General features: G+C 44.5%; 1 protein-coding gene across 2 annotated transcripts in view; it reads right to left on the bottom strand.

Annotated features, from left to right (window-relative positions):
* The window catches only part of DCAF15 (DDB1 and CUL4 associated factor 15), a 1,446,364-nt gene that overhangs the window by 152,346 nt on the left and 1,275,712 nt on the right, over positions 1-18,306 (bottom strand). The gene's annotated exons all lie outside the window — the stretch shown is intronic.

Below are 18,306 nucleotides of genomic sequence, written 5' to 3'. Positions count from 1 at the left end.
TCATCATTATATTTGCATACATGGCGGCAAAAGCTGCCCCCATTGCAGTGCCTTTTAACTGATGGAATAACTGACCATCAAAGTAAAAATAGTTATTCTTAAGGCAGAATTCTACTAATTCCACAATATAAAATGACGGAAGACTATCCCCCAACAGTTTTTCTAATGCTTTTAATCCATATCTATGTTTTATGCTAGTATATAAAGCTTTTAACATCTGCTGTGAACCAATACATATCCTTAGTCCATATAATTGATATTTTCTCTAAAAATTCAAAACTATCTTTAATATAAGATGCCTGTTTAATAACATAAAGGTATAAAAAACTATGCAAAAATATACCCATATTATGTAAAAAAAAATAATTACATGCTGATACAATAGGACGACCCGGAGGACGTTCTATATTCTTATGAACTTTTGGTAAACAATAGAATTTAGCTATTTCACAATTGTCTGTCTCAATTTTTTTAGTTATGTCTTCTTTTGAAAAATAGCCCAATCGATATCCCTTCTGAAGTAAAACATTAAATTCTTTCAATGCTTGTTCATATTCCTTGATATCACATCTATTATAGGTCTCACTATCATTTAAATGTTCCCAACACATTGCAGCATATTGAGTGTAATGCATCAATACTATTTTATTACCCTTATCCGCCGGTTTTATTATTAATTCTTTATTTTTAATTAATCTTTGTAGAGCTTGCCATTCTAATTTAGTCAAGTTATATTTAATATTCTGTCTATTATCAAATTCATCATAAATAGACCCTATAACAACATCTATCATTGCTGAAAAATTCTTAATACCTTCATGAAAAAAAGGTGGGACAAAATAACTTCTAACTTTAACCTTAGAATTATCTAACTGACAATACGCATTACTATTCATAAAACTTTCATTTTCTGACAAACAAGAATGAAAACTATCCTCTGAGTCATCCGAAATGCATGATACATTATATACATTATCTAATAGCACATTACTATTTTTATTTAAAAAAAAACATGCTAAATGTAATTTACGTATAAAACTATATATATCACCCTTTAAAACATGCAGTCTAGGTAATACCGTAGGTATGAATTTCAAACCACGATTAAGCATGGAAATTGTGGCTTCATCTAAATTCAAACCACGTAAATTAATAATGTAATTATTTACAGCATCTTTACGAATTTCACAATTAAGAGAGTTTACAGAGTCAGTTCTTTCTAACTCGTTTATACCTTTGGGAGGTTGATTGGGCTTCCGGATATTGTCTCTGTCCATTTTCAACCATGGAATCATTCCCTCTACGTGTGTCCCTATTTCTGTATTCTGAACGTTTACCTCTACGAAAGGAATGTTGAAAAAAACTGTGGATTTTGCTCAGGAAATGAATCAGATAGTATTCTCCTTGATGGCGAAAGCCGAGGCGCTAGAGAGACTATCCATTAAACGAGTGTTGGATCCTGCTTTTTGTTGTTATTTTTGTGACAACATATTGAACCTGGTCATCACCAACATGGGCGACCGGTGGGTGTTCCACACTGGAGGTAAACTCCTCGCTGGTTAGATCTGTCCATAAACAAATCACTTTGGATAACCACATTCCACCCCCACCCCCGGACAAGGAAAGAACAGTGAAAAACTTTTCAAAAGCAAACTTCATGTTTCTTAAGACCGATGTGGAAAGTTTCAAAGTCCCCATGCTGAAGGACAACGCTGTCCAAGCTGCAAAATCCTTCACTAATGCATTCTACGGGCACCTACAAGAACGCATGGATCGTGCCATCCCAAGCAAAACCAAAACTCACTCCTCCAAGACAAGGAAACCAGTCTGGTGGACTCCTGCCATAAACAAGCTATACAATGAAAGGAGGAAAAGTACAGTACCTACCACGACAGCAAACCAAACGCACAAAAACATACTCGGAGGCTCTAAATAAAAATCTGCCTAAGCAGCAGAGACCTTCAAAGCAGACACCCAAGCAACCGCTACCCCAAAACGAAACACGTGCAACACATAGCTCACAAAGTCAGTGTGCCGAACAGTCACAGCCCTTAAGGCTGAACAACACACCTGATACACCTGTAATAGGAGACTCTATCGTCGGGCACACTGACGTTCCGCTCACCAGGCGGAACAAGGAGAAGGTCACGGTGAGCTGCCTGTCGGGCGCTAGGATCCGCTACATAACACAAGCACTCAGGTCACTCCAAGGCAAGTACAAATATGACTCGGTCATTGTCCATGCTGGTGTGAATGACCCAAGACGTACCTCCCTGGACTACATGAAGAGAGACAGAGGAGCTCTCTGAGCATGTAGCCCAGGCCGGTATGACCCTGACCTTGAGAAGCATCTTACCCTCACCAAGAATGATGCCACAATATGAAGACAAGATGATCAATTTCAACAATTGGCTTATGTATTGGTGTCATTCAAAGGGGATCCAATGCCTGTCCGCCTGGGATGACATGCTCGACAAGCCACGATGCTTCGCTAGGGATGGCTTGCACCTGTCACCCCTGGGCTTTCGGATATTGGCAAAAGCTCTTGCTTCCCCCATAGTGCCTTTTTTAGGCAAGGCTCAAAAGACAAACCCACCTCCATAGGTATCACAAGGGATAGGAAACTAAGAGTAATGCTACTCAACGTCAGAAGTCTAAACTCAACGTCAGAAGTCTAAACCTCAAGATGCACGCACTCGAAACTCTCCTTAGCATGGAGAACATAGATATCTGTGCAGTAACAGAAACCTGGTTCAAGGCTCCCGAGAGCACCCCAGCACTACCAGGTTATACCTCATACCATGCTTTTCGGCCCCAAAACTTGGACCGAACCACAAAAGGAGGGGGAGTATCAATATTTGTCAAAGATACTCACACCTCCAGGTTGTGGCACAGCACGAAGCATCAGAGACTATCCATGTGCAACTAACAGTGGGTAAAACTACCTTCCAGTTTATAGCCTGCTACAGACCCACCCTCCCAAACCCAGGAACCCCACTCGGCCTTCCTGAGAACACTGGAAAATATGAAGGTCTCTCCAAACACCATTATATTGGACGACGTCAACTACCCAAACATAGACTGGGAGCATTACTCTAGCTCCAACACCCTAGCCCAAAGGTTCCTAGAATTTATAAACTCAAATGCTATGGAACAACTTGTTACCACTCCCACAAGAGGGGAAAACGTACTGGACCTGATCATCACCAACATGGGGACTCTATGCTCCAGACCAGAAGTGTATCCCTCACTGGTAAGATCAGACCATAAACTAATCTCACTGGATATTCACATCCCGTCCCCACCCTTGCCCAGAAAACCAGAGTGAAAAACTTCTCTAAAGCAAATTTCACACTCAAAACCGAGGTGGAATTCTTCAAATCCCCAGAGCCTGTGGAAAATACGGCCCAGACCGCAGAATCCTTTATAAACGCATTCTATGAACACCTTCAGGAATTCATGGATCATGCAATCCCAAATAAAACCAAGACCCAATCCTCCAAAGGCAAATGTCCTGTCTGGTGGACCCCAGCCATAAACAAACTATACAATAGAAGGTGGAAGCTACTATATATGATAGAGCAAAATCCCAAAAAGGGAAGGCATCTCTGATCAGTTTTAGCAAAAAACTACGGGCACTCATAAAATCGTCTAAGGCCAGCTTCGAGAGAAAAACTGCATAGGACACTAAGGATAACCACAAGGCTTTCTTTAGTTATGTTAGGAACCTGGGTGGGAATTCCCAGATATGCTCAGAATTAGTCCAAAATGACAAAAAATACATCAAACCCACAGACATTGCCAACATTCTAGCTGACTGGTTCAGCGCAAACTCCCCCCCCCCCCCACCAAAAGGGCAAATATCTATCCCAGCAGAGTGCTGCCCCCCTGACATCTCAGATGCTCAGGTAAGAGCCGCCCTCTCCAAAGCGAAAAACACAGCATCAATGGGACCAGATGGTGTCCTGGGCTGCATCCTACATGAACTCCAAGAAGAGCTAAACCCAAACATAAAACTACTGTTCAATCTCAGCCTTACTACAGGATATGTACTCAAGGAGTGGCGTACAGCAACAGTGGTCCCTCTCCACAAAGGTGGTGCCTCAATGGATCCTGGAAACTACCGCCCCATAAGCCTGACTTGCTTGGTCTGCAAAGCTATGGAAAGGATCATCATGGACCTCATAAATAAAGATATTGGGGACCTACAGACACTGGATCCTACACAGTTCGGCTTTAAGGGCAGATCCTGCCTCAAACCTGGTCACCAGCTTAAATATAAACCCCTATATGTCACTAGATGGGTTGCAAACTGGCTCAAGGACAGAACCCACATGGTTAGAATTGCTGGAGCCATGTCAGACTCCAAACCAGTTACAAGTGGCATCCCACAAGGCTTAGTCGTGGGACCTCTCGTTCGGTATATATTTCTCGGAGGTACAGGCCAAAACGGAAGGACTGTGGCTGACCAAGTTCGCAGATGACTGCAAACTGGGCACCATAATCGACTCTCCAGCCGACAAGCATCCTCCAAAAGGGCCTCATAGAAACAGACAACTGGTGCCAGAGCCATGGCCTCAAGCTAAATGCCAAAAGGTGTATAGTCATCCCCTTTGGCAAAAACAAAGTGCCCACAAATTACCACATAGGTGGTAATCCATTAAGTACAGAAAAAGTAATTAGGGACCTGGGGACCCAAGTTGATAGCAATCGCTCATTTGACAACCACGTGGCCAAAGTGGTTAGAAAAACATTTTACATAGCCCACCTAATCATGAAGGGATTCACATCTAGATCAGGGGAGGTCATTGTGCCTCTTTACTCATCCCTCATCAGGCCCATAATTGAGTACAATGCCCCTTTTGGGATGTACCTTACCAGACACCTGCAGCAACTGGAAAGACTCCAAAAGTACCTCACCAAGAGGATCACAGGGCTCAAACAGATGTCATATGCTGCCTGGTTAAAGAAACTCCAGCTCTACTCAGTGGCATACCGCCTGCTCAGAGGCGATCTGTGCCTGACGTATAAAGCCATGTCCAACCCGGAATTAATGGACATGCTGCACCTCAGAAAATCCAAATCACATCGAGCTACGCGCTCGAGAGCCTTGAATCTCAGCACTGAAATAAACAGGACATGCTAGAGGGACAGATTCATAACCCAGAGGCTCCTTTCACTCTGGAATAAAATCCCAATCCAGGTTAGGCAGAGTCCCTTATTGACTCTCTTCAAGAGGAATCTTGATGAGTGGATGGGAGATCATAGGTTTACCCCGGGTATCACTTCTGTGTCACTGTTAGACAGAGGCACAGTATACTAACCTCGAAAAAGGGCATAGCAAAATTAATTTAAAATGGTGGCGAAAGCCAAACACTATGGCTAGGCTTATAAATGCCCTAGGGCAGATAGCCTAATACGAACCTATGAACCTATGAGACAATCGTCCAGATAAGGATAAATTTGTATGCTTCTTTGTCTGCAGAATGCAATTACTGGTGCCAGGCACTTTGTAAAGACCCTGGGAGCAGTAGATAAGCCAAAGGGCAGTGCAGAGAATTGGGAATGCAAAAAACCTGCTTTGAAGCGGAGGTATCTTCTGCATGATTCCCTTATTGGGATATGCAGGTATGCCTCTTGAGTCTAGAGTTACAAACCAAGCATTCCTGCCTAGCATAGGCAGTAGCTGTTGTAAATTCAGCATTTTTAATTTTGGAATGTCCAGGAACAATGTTCAAAATCGATAAGCCCAGTATTGGACGCCATGAATGAATTGTCTTTTCTGGGTACCAGGAAAAGTCTTTAATATAAACCTTGTCCTTTTTTTTCTGGTACCGGGTGAATAGCCGCCATATCCATGAGGGACTTGACTTGTTTCTGGGCCTCTGCCCACTGGTTTTGTGGCAGATCCAGCCATCTGTTTGGAATTGGCAAAATATGGAAATTAAATCTGTACCCCTGGGATACTATGTTTAATACCCACTTGTCCTGGGTAATTAACTGCCAATTTTGAGCATTAAGTGCTAGTTTTCCCCCCAAGGAGGCTGCCAAAAGATAAGTGCTTGGTGATGGTAGAGGAAAGTCATTGAGACTGCTTACTGTAGGGCTGTGCTTTTTTTTCCTCCAGATTTGGAGGTGGAGGCACCCCATTGTTTTGACCTGTAAGAACCCTGTGATTGGTATCTGGAGCCTTTTGAGCACCTGGATTTGCCCTGAGTGGCTCTGTTGGACACAGGAAATGACTAATTTTTAGTAGACCAGTACCTACTGAACCTGGGTGGCTGCACTTGCAAGAAATCTTTTACAGTTTGCATAGATTTAGCTTTGTCTTCCATTTTCTTTAAAATCTCTTCTGCCTTATTACCAGAGTATCATGCTGCAAAGGGGCATCCAACAGTTTAGCTTTAACATGATCAGGCAGATTTTGCTCCTCGAGTCAGGCATGCCTTTTAATCACAGATCCAGTAACGGTGGCCCTACAAGAGGCCTCCAAGGAATCAAAACCACATTGCAAAGTATGCTTTCCAGCTTGTTCTGCTGAATGCAATTCCTGTAACTCTATTTTCCACACAATCAGAAATCAACATTTTCTGTTTCAGTAAGCCTACAACATGCTGTTTATATTTGAGCATATGAAACTGGCAGTTTAAAGCCCCGATTGCCAAGGTTGCAGACGTATAAACCTCCTCACCCCATCTATTTAGCGCCGTGGAATCTCTATTAGGAGGAGTAGAATTTTTGGCTGTAGAGGCCTTTACACCCTTGGGACCCTGAGATATAGTCTCAGGATCAGCAACAGGATTTTTGAAAAGAAATTTGTGGGAGTCAAGAACCCTGTAATATCCCGTCTGGCTTACTAGGAGCCGGAGGCAGGGAATCAGGAGCCATGCTTGATTCCGAGAACACATCATCCACAATGTCTAAATACAGGAGGTATTGCCAAAGGCCTATGCTGAGGAAGAAGGAAATCCTTAAGCCTCTCTTTTGATTCAGAGAAATCCTGACTCTCGCAGTGAAAATGTTCCCTTAAAGTATGCAAAGTCTCTCCAAAAGAGTAATCCTCAGGAGGAGATGCAGATGGGATGGATTCCTCTGCATCAGAATCCTCATAGGGTGGAATAGAAAATTCCTGATCAGAAGAGGAATCAGAAGAAATTGAAATCTGATCTGAAGATTCAGAATCAGTGCCTTGCCTAGGCCTCTTAGCGGGAGGTGGGGTTGGGAACCCCTGATCAAGGTAATTAAATCCTCAGCTATTTTGATCATCTGTGTTTTAGGCATAGGGGCCTGAGCACGTGGCTCATGCGTCTGTTTTTTAGACATAGTTGTTTTTGTCCTTGTTTTTGTTGCTGGCGTCAGTTTAATATAAAAATGTTGAGGCCTGAAAATACCCTCAGAAGACGGTGCCTGCTCAGCGGCTCTGGACCCATCCAAGGGAGAGACATCCGCGGGTTCAATACTCGAGATTCTCACGGCATACCTGACTCTGAATAGGTCTTGGTAGAGGCCCGCGACTCAAAATTAGTGGGTATCAGGGGCAGCGAAAGCACCCAGAGTACCAGCGACTGGCTTAAGAGAAGCTTTGTTTGTTTTGGACCTCGACAGTCTGTCTTTTTCTTTGCGTTTTTTATGAACTCCAGTAGTCTGATTGCTAACCGATGACATTTCAAGATAATTAAATCTTGAACCAACATATTTAGAAGCAAAAATATACAGACGCTTACTAGTGCGTTAGTTAAATCTAGCTCAAAACCGACAGCAAGGCATGTTGTGATCTGGGCCTAGGCAAGGAATACAGTACAAATGAAAATCCTTATGAGGTATTTGCTTCCCACAACTAATACAATCATTAACGTTTACTGACATCAGTAAGGGGCAAGAAAAAGTTTCCCCAATGGGGTACTTCGCTTTAGTTTGAAGACTTCGGCTCCGAAACTCGAACACGAAAATTTCAGGTGTCGGCCGACTGGCACTTGCGAACTGTTTCTGCTTCGGGCATCGTGCGGCAAGAAAGACCGAATAAAATGGAGTCGGCTGCATGTTTTATACCCCTGACAACCTGACGTCATGGAAGTGGAGACATCAACCGACGAAGGACCCAAGACTTTGTTATTCAGGCCGACTAAGGGCAACCTGCCAGCAGATTACCCAAATGTAATGACTGCAACAGTGAAACATGAAGAACATCAGAGGCTTAGTACTTCTGCGTCGGTTGCTGCCGCTCCAGGACTGACAATAGGTCGCCAGAGGTATAAAAACAGGCAGCTGACACCATTACATCAGTTTTTCTTGCTCCAATTGTCAGGAGCCCCCAAATAGGGAGCTAGTTTATGATGGAAGAACACCACCAGTAAAAGTAATACCAAAATTTCCCTGTAAGGAGAGAGGAAGAGAGAGACAAGGGGGATGGAGGGTGGAAGTCAGGACTGCAAGAGTGAATAGACTATCGACATTTATGGTAAGTGTACACAATTGTACTATGTTCTTCACATTTCACTGTTGCAGTGATCACACTTGCATTGATTCCCAAAGCTGAAGAAAAGGGTGGAGGCAGTCAAGAAGACTGGGGGCTGGCCAGGATGCCCTGCAATTCTGGGGTGGCAAAGCCTGCCCTGGATTTGGATAAGATAGGCTTGAAGATATGAACAGAAGTCCATGTTGCAGCCTCCAGGATGTCCCTGATGGGCACTCCTCTGCGAAAAGCTAAAGAGGTGGAGGGTGCCCTTGTGGAATGCATTCTAACCCCCTTTGGGGCCAGTTTCCTGTACTGTTTTTGTAGCAGAATTAATGCAGTGTGCTATCCATTTGGAGACTGTTTGGATATGGCCTTGGCCTCTGTCCCTGCTGTGAAGCTGACTAGCAATTGGTCATTTTTTCTAAAAGATTTAGTCCTAGCCAGATAGGATCTGAGCTGTCTGTGCAGATGAGTGCAGAATTCTTTCCCCCTTGTTTTGTGGGTTAGGGAAAAAGGTGGGCAAATGAATGGATTGGTCGAGAGCCACACCAAACACAACTTTAGGCATGAAGGATGGGTTAGTCGTCGGGAGACCCTATCAGTATGGAAAATGACGAAGGGCTCTACAGCCATGAGTGCTTGTAGCTCTTCTAGCTGAAGTGATGGCCAGAAGCAAGGCTGTTTTCCAAGAAATGAATTTTAACTCTGCTGAAGCTGCAGGCTCAAAGGGTGGTAGGCTGAGCTTTTCCAGCACAAAGTTAAGGTCTTCTGGGTGGCCTTTTGTTAGCCCCTCTTATGAACTGTTCGAGAAGGTGCGAGAAGAGAGGTGGCTCTGTGCTGTAATGAGCAGAGATGGCAGAGGCATGAATTTTAATACAAGAGGACAGACCCCTGTGTAAAAGGTCTGCCAGGTAATCCAGGATGAGAGGTAGGGAGGGCTGTGCTGTTTGGATCCAGGTGAAAAACCTTTTCCACTTGTCAGCATAAGATTTTCTAGTGCTGGGGTGTCTGGCCTCAAATATAACATCCAGGACCGTTTGCTTAGGCTGGCAGCTGGAGAAGAGGTCAGGGTATAAGCCAGGCTGCCAGGTACAGTGTCAGCATGAATTCTCCATTTTTGAGTCAGGAGTGTTGGGATCTGAGGTAGGTGCCATGGTAGCAGGGGTGACAGGCTGCACAGCAGTGGATACCAGTGCTGGCGTGACTAGTCTGGGACAATCAATACTGCCCTTGGTTTTTCCTCCCTTATTTTGAGCAGTACCCTTTAAATGAGTGGTTGAGGGGGAAATGCATGGATAGAGAGGTTTACCCATTGGAAGGATAGAGCATCCACTTGATAGGCCTTGATGTGAGGTTCCCTGGTGCTGAATTTGCTGAGCTGATGATTGTAGTGAGAGGCAAAGAGGTCCACCTTTAGTGTGCCCCATTTCTGGGTTAGAAGGTTGAAGGTTTTGTGGTCTAGCTGTAAAGTACAGTTGTGTCTAGCAGGTTTCTGCTTAAGTTGTCTGCCAGAGTTTTTAGGGAGCCTGGAAGGAATTGCACTAGCAGGTGTATTTGCATGGCTGAGGCCGTGTGCCAAAGGGTCATGGCGAGCCTGCAGAGAAGGTAAGAGTGAGTCCTTCCCTGCTTGTTGATATACCACATCACCGTGGTGTTGTGCCCCGGGGAGAGTAGGGGTCTGAATGCTGTCAAGGCATGCTGAATAGCTAGCATCTCTTTTTGGTTGATGTGCAGATGTATTTGGTTTGGGCTCCAATGGCCCTGAATGCACCTGCCCTTCCAGGTGTGCACCCCAGGCATAGTCTGATGGGTCTGTAGTGAAGGTCTGGAGCGGCGTGGGGTTGTGAGGAGGGAAGTCCCTTGTTGTGGTTGCATGCTGCTCCCCACCAAAGAAAATCTTTCCTTAGACAGGGTATCATAGGTATGATAGTTTCCAGGTCTTGAGAATGTTGGCACCAAAGGCTTTTTAGGTACCATTGTAGTTTCCTCATACGCAGTCTTGCATATGGAATGAGTAGAATGCAGGAAGCCATGAACCCTAAATCTTGCAGGATTTTCCTTGTGGATAAGTGGGTTCTGGTGGCTAGTTGAGAGAAGTAGCCTGTCAGGTAAGCCTTTTTCTGGAGTAAGGAATGTCATCTGGGATGCTGTGTCCAGGCTTGCTGCCAGGAATACAATTTTTGACTGGGGACTAGTTTGGATTTCTTTTCATTGATAGTGTACCCCAGAGAGGTCAGTAGGTCCTTTACAAAGGTCAGGTGCTGTAAAGTACAATTGTGTACACTTGCCATAGATGTAGATGTTCTGAGTGTATTCACTGTTGCAGTCATTACATTTGGGTAATCTGCTGGCAGGTTGCCCTCAGTAGGCCTGATTAACAAAGTCTTGGGTCCTGCGTCGGTTGCTGTCCCTTCTTCAGTGACATCAGTCGTCAGGGGTATAGAGCATACAGCCGACACCATTACATTAGTTTTTCTTGCCCCAGACGTCAGGTGCCCCACAAATGGGGAGCAAATAAAATTAAACACACAAAAAATATACCTCCAATCAAAAGCAAATTCACAATGCTTAAAAGCCCCTTGGGTGTAAGAAAGTAGAGGTATAGCCAGAGAAAAATAGAGGGCTAAAGGGAACATCTACATTTGAGTAGATTCCCAAAGCTATGGTTGGGTGGAGGGAATTATACAACTTAAGGTCCAGCTATAAGGCCCTACAGGACAGGTTCATAGGTAGGTACTAGGCTATTGGCCCTAGGGCCTATATAAAAGCCTAGCCAAAAGGTACCCTGGCTTTCGCCACCCAAGGAAATTATTTTCCTGTGCCACTGTCGAGCAGAGCCACAGAAGTGATCCCCTGGGTGAATTTCCCATCTCCCATCCAATCATCAAGAATTTTCTTGAAGAGTGCTAATGAGGAGCTTTGTTTGATACAGATTGGTAGTTGGTTCCAGAGTATGGGAAGTCTCTGGGACAGCAATCTATCCCTCCAGCATGTTCTGTTTATTGTGGTGACAAGGTTTAGGTCCCTAGAATGTGTAGCTCGTAGGGATTGGGATTTCTTTAAGTGGAGCATGTCTAAAAGGTCTGGGTTTGACATAGCTGTGTGTGTTAGGCAGAGATTGCCTCTGAGTAGGCGATATGCGACGGAATAAAGTTGTTTTTTTTTTAGACGGTCTGCGTAGGACATCTGTTTGAGGCCGGTAATCCTCTTTGTGAGGCATTTCTGTGGCCTTTCCAGTTGTTGTAGATGTCTTGTGAGGTACATACCAAAAGGGGCATTGTACTCCATAATGGGTACAATGACCTCTTTTCCTGGATGAGAAACCTTTTGTGATGAGGTGTGCCACGTAGAAGGATTTCCTGACTAATGTGGCGATGTGATTATCAAAGGAGAGACTACTGTCCACCTGTTTCCCAAGGTCTCTTGTCACACTTTCGGTGTTAAGTAGACTACCACCTATGTGGTAGTTCATGGGTACAGAGTTTTTACCAAAAGGGATGACAATGCACTTTTTGGCATTGAGCTTGAGGCCATGGCTTTGACACCAGGCATCTGTCTCAGCGAGGCCCTTTTGTAGGATGTCCACATCTTTCGGAGTTTTGATTATGGCTCCTAGTTTGCAGTCATCTGTGAACTTCGTTAGCCAAAGACCTTCTGTGTTGGCCTGTACTTCAGAGAAGTAGATACCAAACAGGAGAGGGACCCAGGACGGAACCCTGTGGTACTCCACTTGTCACTGGTCTGACAATATGTGGCAAAGCCAGCTCTGGATTTAGAGAAAAATGGTAAACGGTAATGTTTGGTGAAAGTATGGACTGAGTTCCAGGTAGCAGCTTCTAGAATGTCCCTGGTAGGAACACCTCTGAGAAAGGCTGCTGAAGTAGATGTAGCCCTGGTGGAATGAGATCTCATCCCCTGGGGGATAGTTTTTCCATGGTGCATAGAGCAGAACCAAATACAATGGCTTATCCATTTGGAAATGGTTTGCTTTGAAATAGCCTTTCCCTCTGCCCCTGCAGCAAATGCCACCAGTAGCTGTTCAAATTTTGAGATTTAGTCCTGTTCAAGTAAAATCTAAGTTGTCTGTCTACATCCAATGAATGCAGAATCCGCTCCCTCTTGTTCTGTGGATTGGGAAAGAAAGTTGGCAAATGAATGGTCTGATTAAGAGCCACACTGGATACCACCCTTAGGCATGAAGGATGGATTGGTTCTGAGAGAAACCCTGTCCGCATGAAAAATGATTAAAGACTCCACTGCCATAAGAGCCTGTAATTCGGAAATCCTTCTAGCTGAAGTGACTGCTAAACGGAAAGCTGTTTTCCAGGAGAGAAATTTTATGTCTGCAGTAGCAGCTGGCTGGAAAGGAGGGATGAGTTTCTCCAATAAAAAATTAAGGTCCCAGGCAGGGGTTGGAGCTCTCCTGGGTGATCAAGTTTTTGGCCCCTCTGAGATGCTGCTTTAGCAGAGGATGAGAGAAGAGGGGAGGGTTCTGTGTTGTAATGAGCTGAAATGGCTGAAGCATGGATTTTTATGGAAGAAAAGGACAGGCCCTTGTGAAGCATCTCAGTTAAGTATTGCAAAATCTGAGGAATGTTGGGCACTGCTGTGCTTATCCCTTGAGACCGATTCCAGGCACAGAATCTCTTCCATTTGTCAGCATAAGATTTTCTAGTACTATGTCTTCTCGCCTCCAAAATGACATCCATCACAGGTTTGCTGAGGGATGCTAAGGGTGAATTTAGGTGATTAGCCATGCTGCAAGATTCAAATATTGGAGCGGAGTGTGCAGAATTTGGTTGTTCTGCTGAGACAGTAAGTAAGGTGCCATGGTGGAAGGTGTGACACTGCACAGGAGTGGGTACCAGTGTTGGCGAGGCCAGTCTGGGGCAATCAAAATCATTTTTGGTTTGTCCTGTTTGACTTTTAGTAGAACTTTGGAGAGCAGAGGCAGAGGGGGAAAGCCATAGACTGATATTTTTTTCCAGCTGAATGATAGAGCATCCAATTTCCAGGCGTTTTGGTGATGAGTTCTTGTGAAAAATTTGTCCAACTGATAGTTCTGGGGTGAGCCAAAATATTTAGAAGCAAAAATGTACCAACGTTTGATAGTGCGTTAATTAAATAAAGCACAAAACCGACAGCAAGGTACATTGTGGTCAGGGCCTAGGCAAGGAATACAGTACAAATGAAAATCCTTATGAGGTATTTGCTTCCCACAAGTAGTGCAATTATTAACTTTTACTGACATCGGTAAGGAGCTAGAAAAAGCTTCCCCAACGGGGTACTTAGCGTTTTAGTTGAAGACTTCGGATCTGAAACTCGAAAATTTCAGGAGTCAGCCGACCGGCACTTGCGAACTGCTTCTGCTTCGGGCACCACGCGGCAAGAAAGACTAATGTAATGGCGTCAGCTGCATGCTTTATACCCCTGACGACCTGACATCACGGAAGCAACCGACGCAGGACCCAAGACTGTGTTAATCAGGCCGACGGAGGGCAACCTGCCAGCAGATTACCCAAATGTAATGACTGCAACAGTGAAACACGAAGAAAGTACAGTTTTGTACCTACCATAAATGTAGATGTTCGAAGATCCACATTGCTGCAGTCCTTACATATGGGTAGTCCGCTGTCCTCGGTCGGCCCGAATACCAAAGTATTAGGCTGACGTCGGTCAAGGCGCTTAAAACTGACATCAGGACGTCAGGGTACAAAAGCGCATGACCGACGTCATTTCCTCAGTCTTTTCTTGCCCCAGATGTCAGAAGGCCCTAACAAGAAAGGCCAAAGCCAAAAACCAGCAAAATCTAACCAACCACCTGTGCACTAACCATATTTACACTATGTACAACACAAACCACACCACACCTTCAACAACAGAGGGGAAGGAGGGAGGGTATTGGACTGCAGCAATGTGGATCTTGAACATCTACATTTATGGTAGGTACAAAACTGTACTATGTTCTTCATCTCACATTGCTGCAGTCCTTACATATGGGTAGAATCCCAAAGCAGAGGTAAGGGAGGATGGTAAAACTATAAGGAATTAGGAGCTGCCAACATGCCTTGCAAAATTGCAGTTGCAAATCCAGCCCTAGATTTAGAGTAAAGTGGAAGGTGGTAATGCTTAGAGAAAGTATGCACTGAACTCCAAGTAGCTGCTTCCAAAATATCTTTAGTAGCCACCCCCCTTAAAAAGGCTGTAGAAGTGGCAGTAGCCCTAGTGGAATGAGGCCTAATCCCAGCTGGAATCTCCTTACCATGATGGGAATAACAGAAAGCAATACAAAACCCAATCCACTTAGAAATAGTTTGTTTTGAAACAGGTTTGCCCTGAGAACCCAAAGCAAAAGAAACAAACAACTGCTGAGACTGCCTGAACCCTTTAGTTCTGCTCAAATAATATCGCAACTGTCTGTGTATATCCAAAGTGTGCAAAATCCTTTCCCCTTTATTTTGGGGGTTGCATAAAAAGTAGGCAAATGAATAGTTTGGTTTAAAGCCACACTAGAAACCACTTTAGGCATAAAAGAAGGGTTAGTACACAAAGACACCCTGTCCTTGTGGAAAATTAAGAAAGGCTCAACTGCCATAAGGGCCTGTAATTCAGAAACCCTTCTCGCAGAGGTAATAGCCAACAAAAAAGCAGTCTTCCAAGATAAATATTTCAACTCTGCCGATGCTGCAGGCTCAAAAGGTTGTAGAGTGAGTTTCTCCAACACAAAATTGAGATCCCAAGCAGGAGTAGGAGCTCACGTGGGGTCTTATATTTTTTGCCCCTCTAAGGAATTGCTTAAACAAAGGCTGAGAAAATAATGGTGGGTCACAGTCATAGTGAGCAGAAATTGCTGCAGCATGAACCTTTATAGAGGAGAAGGACAAACCTTTGTCCAATAACTCAGTAAGGTATTGAAGCGCAACACTTAAATTAGGTTTAGAAACATCAAAATCCTTTGCAGTACTCCAAAATAAAAATCTCCTCCATTTATCTGCGTAAACTTTCCTTGTACTAGGCCTTCTGGCCTCCAAAATAACACTCAAAACTTGTTGTGGAAGCTGAGACCCTCCAGGGTCTAAAACAGAATATGCCAGGCTGTCAGATGTAGAGAATGAAGTTTGACATTGAGTAAATGACTGTTCTCCTGAGACAGCAGGTGAGGAATCGAAGGCAAAGGCCATGGAGGCTCCTGTACCAGAATTCTCAGTAATGGGTACCAGTGCTGTCGAGGCCAATCTGGAGCTATTAAAATCATGTTTGGCTTGTCCTGTCTGACCTTCAGCAGTACCTTTGGGAGGAGAGGCAGAGGTGGAAAGGCATACACGTGAAGATTGCTCCAATTGAATGAGAGAGCATCCACTTTCCAAGCCGAGGGATGAAACCTTTTGTGCAAAACTTTGGCAGCTGGTAATTTAGTGGAGAAGCGAACAGATCTATGTCTGGAGTTCCCCATAACACTGTCAATCTCTGAAATACATGAGGATCCAATTTCCACTCGTGGGGATCCATAATTTGTCTGCTCAACACATCTGCTAAGGAGTTCTGTGCTCCTGGCAGAAACCTTGCCTGAAGATTTAGCTGTAAACTGAGAGCAGTCTCCCACAAAATCATTGCTTGTCTGCATAGAGGATAAGAATGTTCCCCTTGCTTGTTGATGTACCACATGACAGTTGTGTTGTCTGTTTGAATCAACACCTGCCCTGGAAGAAGTAAATCCTTGAAAGCTATCAATGCAAATTGGACTGCTAACATCTCCTTCAAGTTGATATGTAGATGTTGAAGTCTGGCAGGCCACGTGTCTTGTACCCATTTTCCATTTAGATGAGCTCCCCAAGCTTTGTCTGAGGCATCTGTCGTTAAAATCTGACTCGCCTCTGGCCGGGTCACAGAGAGTCCCTTGTTTAGGTGACATTCCTGAGCCCACCACAAAAATTCCATTTGAATGCAAGGTATTATTTGAATGACATGTCCAAATCTTGGCAGTGCTGTGTCCATACATTCTTGAGATACCATTGTAGCTTCCTCATATGCAGTTTGGCATTGGGAAGTACCAGAATACAAGATGCCATGAACCCCAAGGCTTGAAGGACTGTCCTTGCAGTCAGCCTGGACTGATGAGACAACTGATGGAAGTAAAGAGAAAGATTCTTTTGTTTGCCCGGGGTCAAAAAGGCCATCTGGGATGCTGTATTCAGTCTCACACCCAGAAAGCACATGTCCTGAGAGGGTACTAGACTGGACTTTATTTCGTTCACAGAATACCCCAGGCATCTTAACACTGCCATCACATACTGTAAATGATGAAGAAGTTCGTCCTTTCCTTGGGCCAGTATCAGGCAAACGTCCAAATATGGATAGATCTGTATTCCTCTTAGCCTGAAAAAAGCTACCACTGGAGCCAGAACCTTCGTAAACACTCTGGGCGCAGTAGATAAGCCAAAGGGCAATGCAGAGAACTGATAATGTGAAGTCCCAGCCCGAAAACGCAGATACTTCCTGCAACTGGGCCTGATAGGAACATGAAGGTAGGCCTCCTTGAGATCCAGGGTCACCATCCAGTGATCTTTGCCCAGCAGAGGTAAAAGCTGTTGTAACGTTAACATTTTGAACTTGGGAATGTCCAGATATGTGTTGAGGATGGATAAATCCAAAATTGGTCTCCACGTGTTTCCTTTCTTTGGTACTAGAAACAGGCGAGAATAAAATCCTAGGCCCACTTCTGGCAGAGGAACCGGATGTATGGCCCCTATTTGTAGTAGTAGAGAAATTTGTTTGCGAGCCTCTAGTCTTTGCTGAGGAGGAACGTCCGGCATGCCTTTGAAAGGAGGCAAGGTATGGAAATAAAACTTGCAACCCTGGTGTATGATATCCAATACCCATTTGTCTTGGGTAACCAACATCCAATTTTCCTTGAAGGGTGCTAACCTTCCTCCCAAAGGTGCTGCCAGGCAAGAAGGATCTGGCAGCTGAAAAAGTAGGTCATTGGGCCTGTTTACGAAAGGACTGGCCCCTGCCCTCACCCGAAGATTGTGCAGGGGAACTCCCTGTTCTAGGCCTGAAAGAACTCTGAGCTCTGCCCCTACCACGTCTAGATCTACCCCTAGACTGAGAATCATAAGAAGGATACGTCCACCCCTTAGCAGGCCAATTCCTACTAAACTTCGGAGGCTGAACTTGCAAAAAATCTTTAACAGTCTGCATAGACTTAGCCTTGTCTTCCATTTTCTTCAAGACCGACTCCACAGGTGAACCAAACAACACATCAGACTGCAAAGGAGCATCCAAAATCCTTGTCTTAACATGGTCAGATAAATTCTGATCCTTCAACCAGGCGTGCCTGCGAAGAACTGAGCCAGTGGCAGCCACCCTAGACGAGGCCTGCACAGCATCAAAACCACACTGTAATGAATGCTTACCCACCTGTTCAGATACATGCACCAAATCTTGCAATTCTTTACACTCGATGCCTTCCGCCAGAGCATCCACCTTAGACTTCAATTGAGAAAGAAGAAAGTTTTGATATTTCAACATATGAAACTGGCAATTCAGAGCCCTCATAGCTAAGGTAGAAGATGTATAGACCTTCTTTCCCCATCTATCCAAAGCTCTGGCTTCTTTATCTAGAGGAACCGGATTTTTTACAATAGAGGCCTTGACACCCTTAGGTCCCTGACTAATAGTTTCTGGGTCCGCCCTAGGACTCTTATAAAGATATTTGTGAGCCTCAGGCACCCTGTAATTCCTATCCGGCTTAACAGGAGCAGGCGGCAGAGAATCAGGATTAAGTGAAGCCTCTGCAAACACATCTTCCACAACATCCAGAACAGGGTGTATAGCCAAAGGCCTATGCT

The sequence above is a fragment of the Protopterus annectens genome, chromosome 15.part0 (assembly GCF_019279795.1).
Source record: "Protopterus annectens isolate FY-2018-M chromosome 15.part0, PAN1.0, whole genome shotgun sequence".
NCBI lineage: Eukaryota > Metazoa > Chordata > Ceratodontiformes > Protopteridae > Protopterus > Protopterus annectens.
The sequence above is the reverse complement of the archived record's forward strand: the minus strand, read 5'-3'. Positions and strand labels throughout refer to the sequence as shown.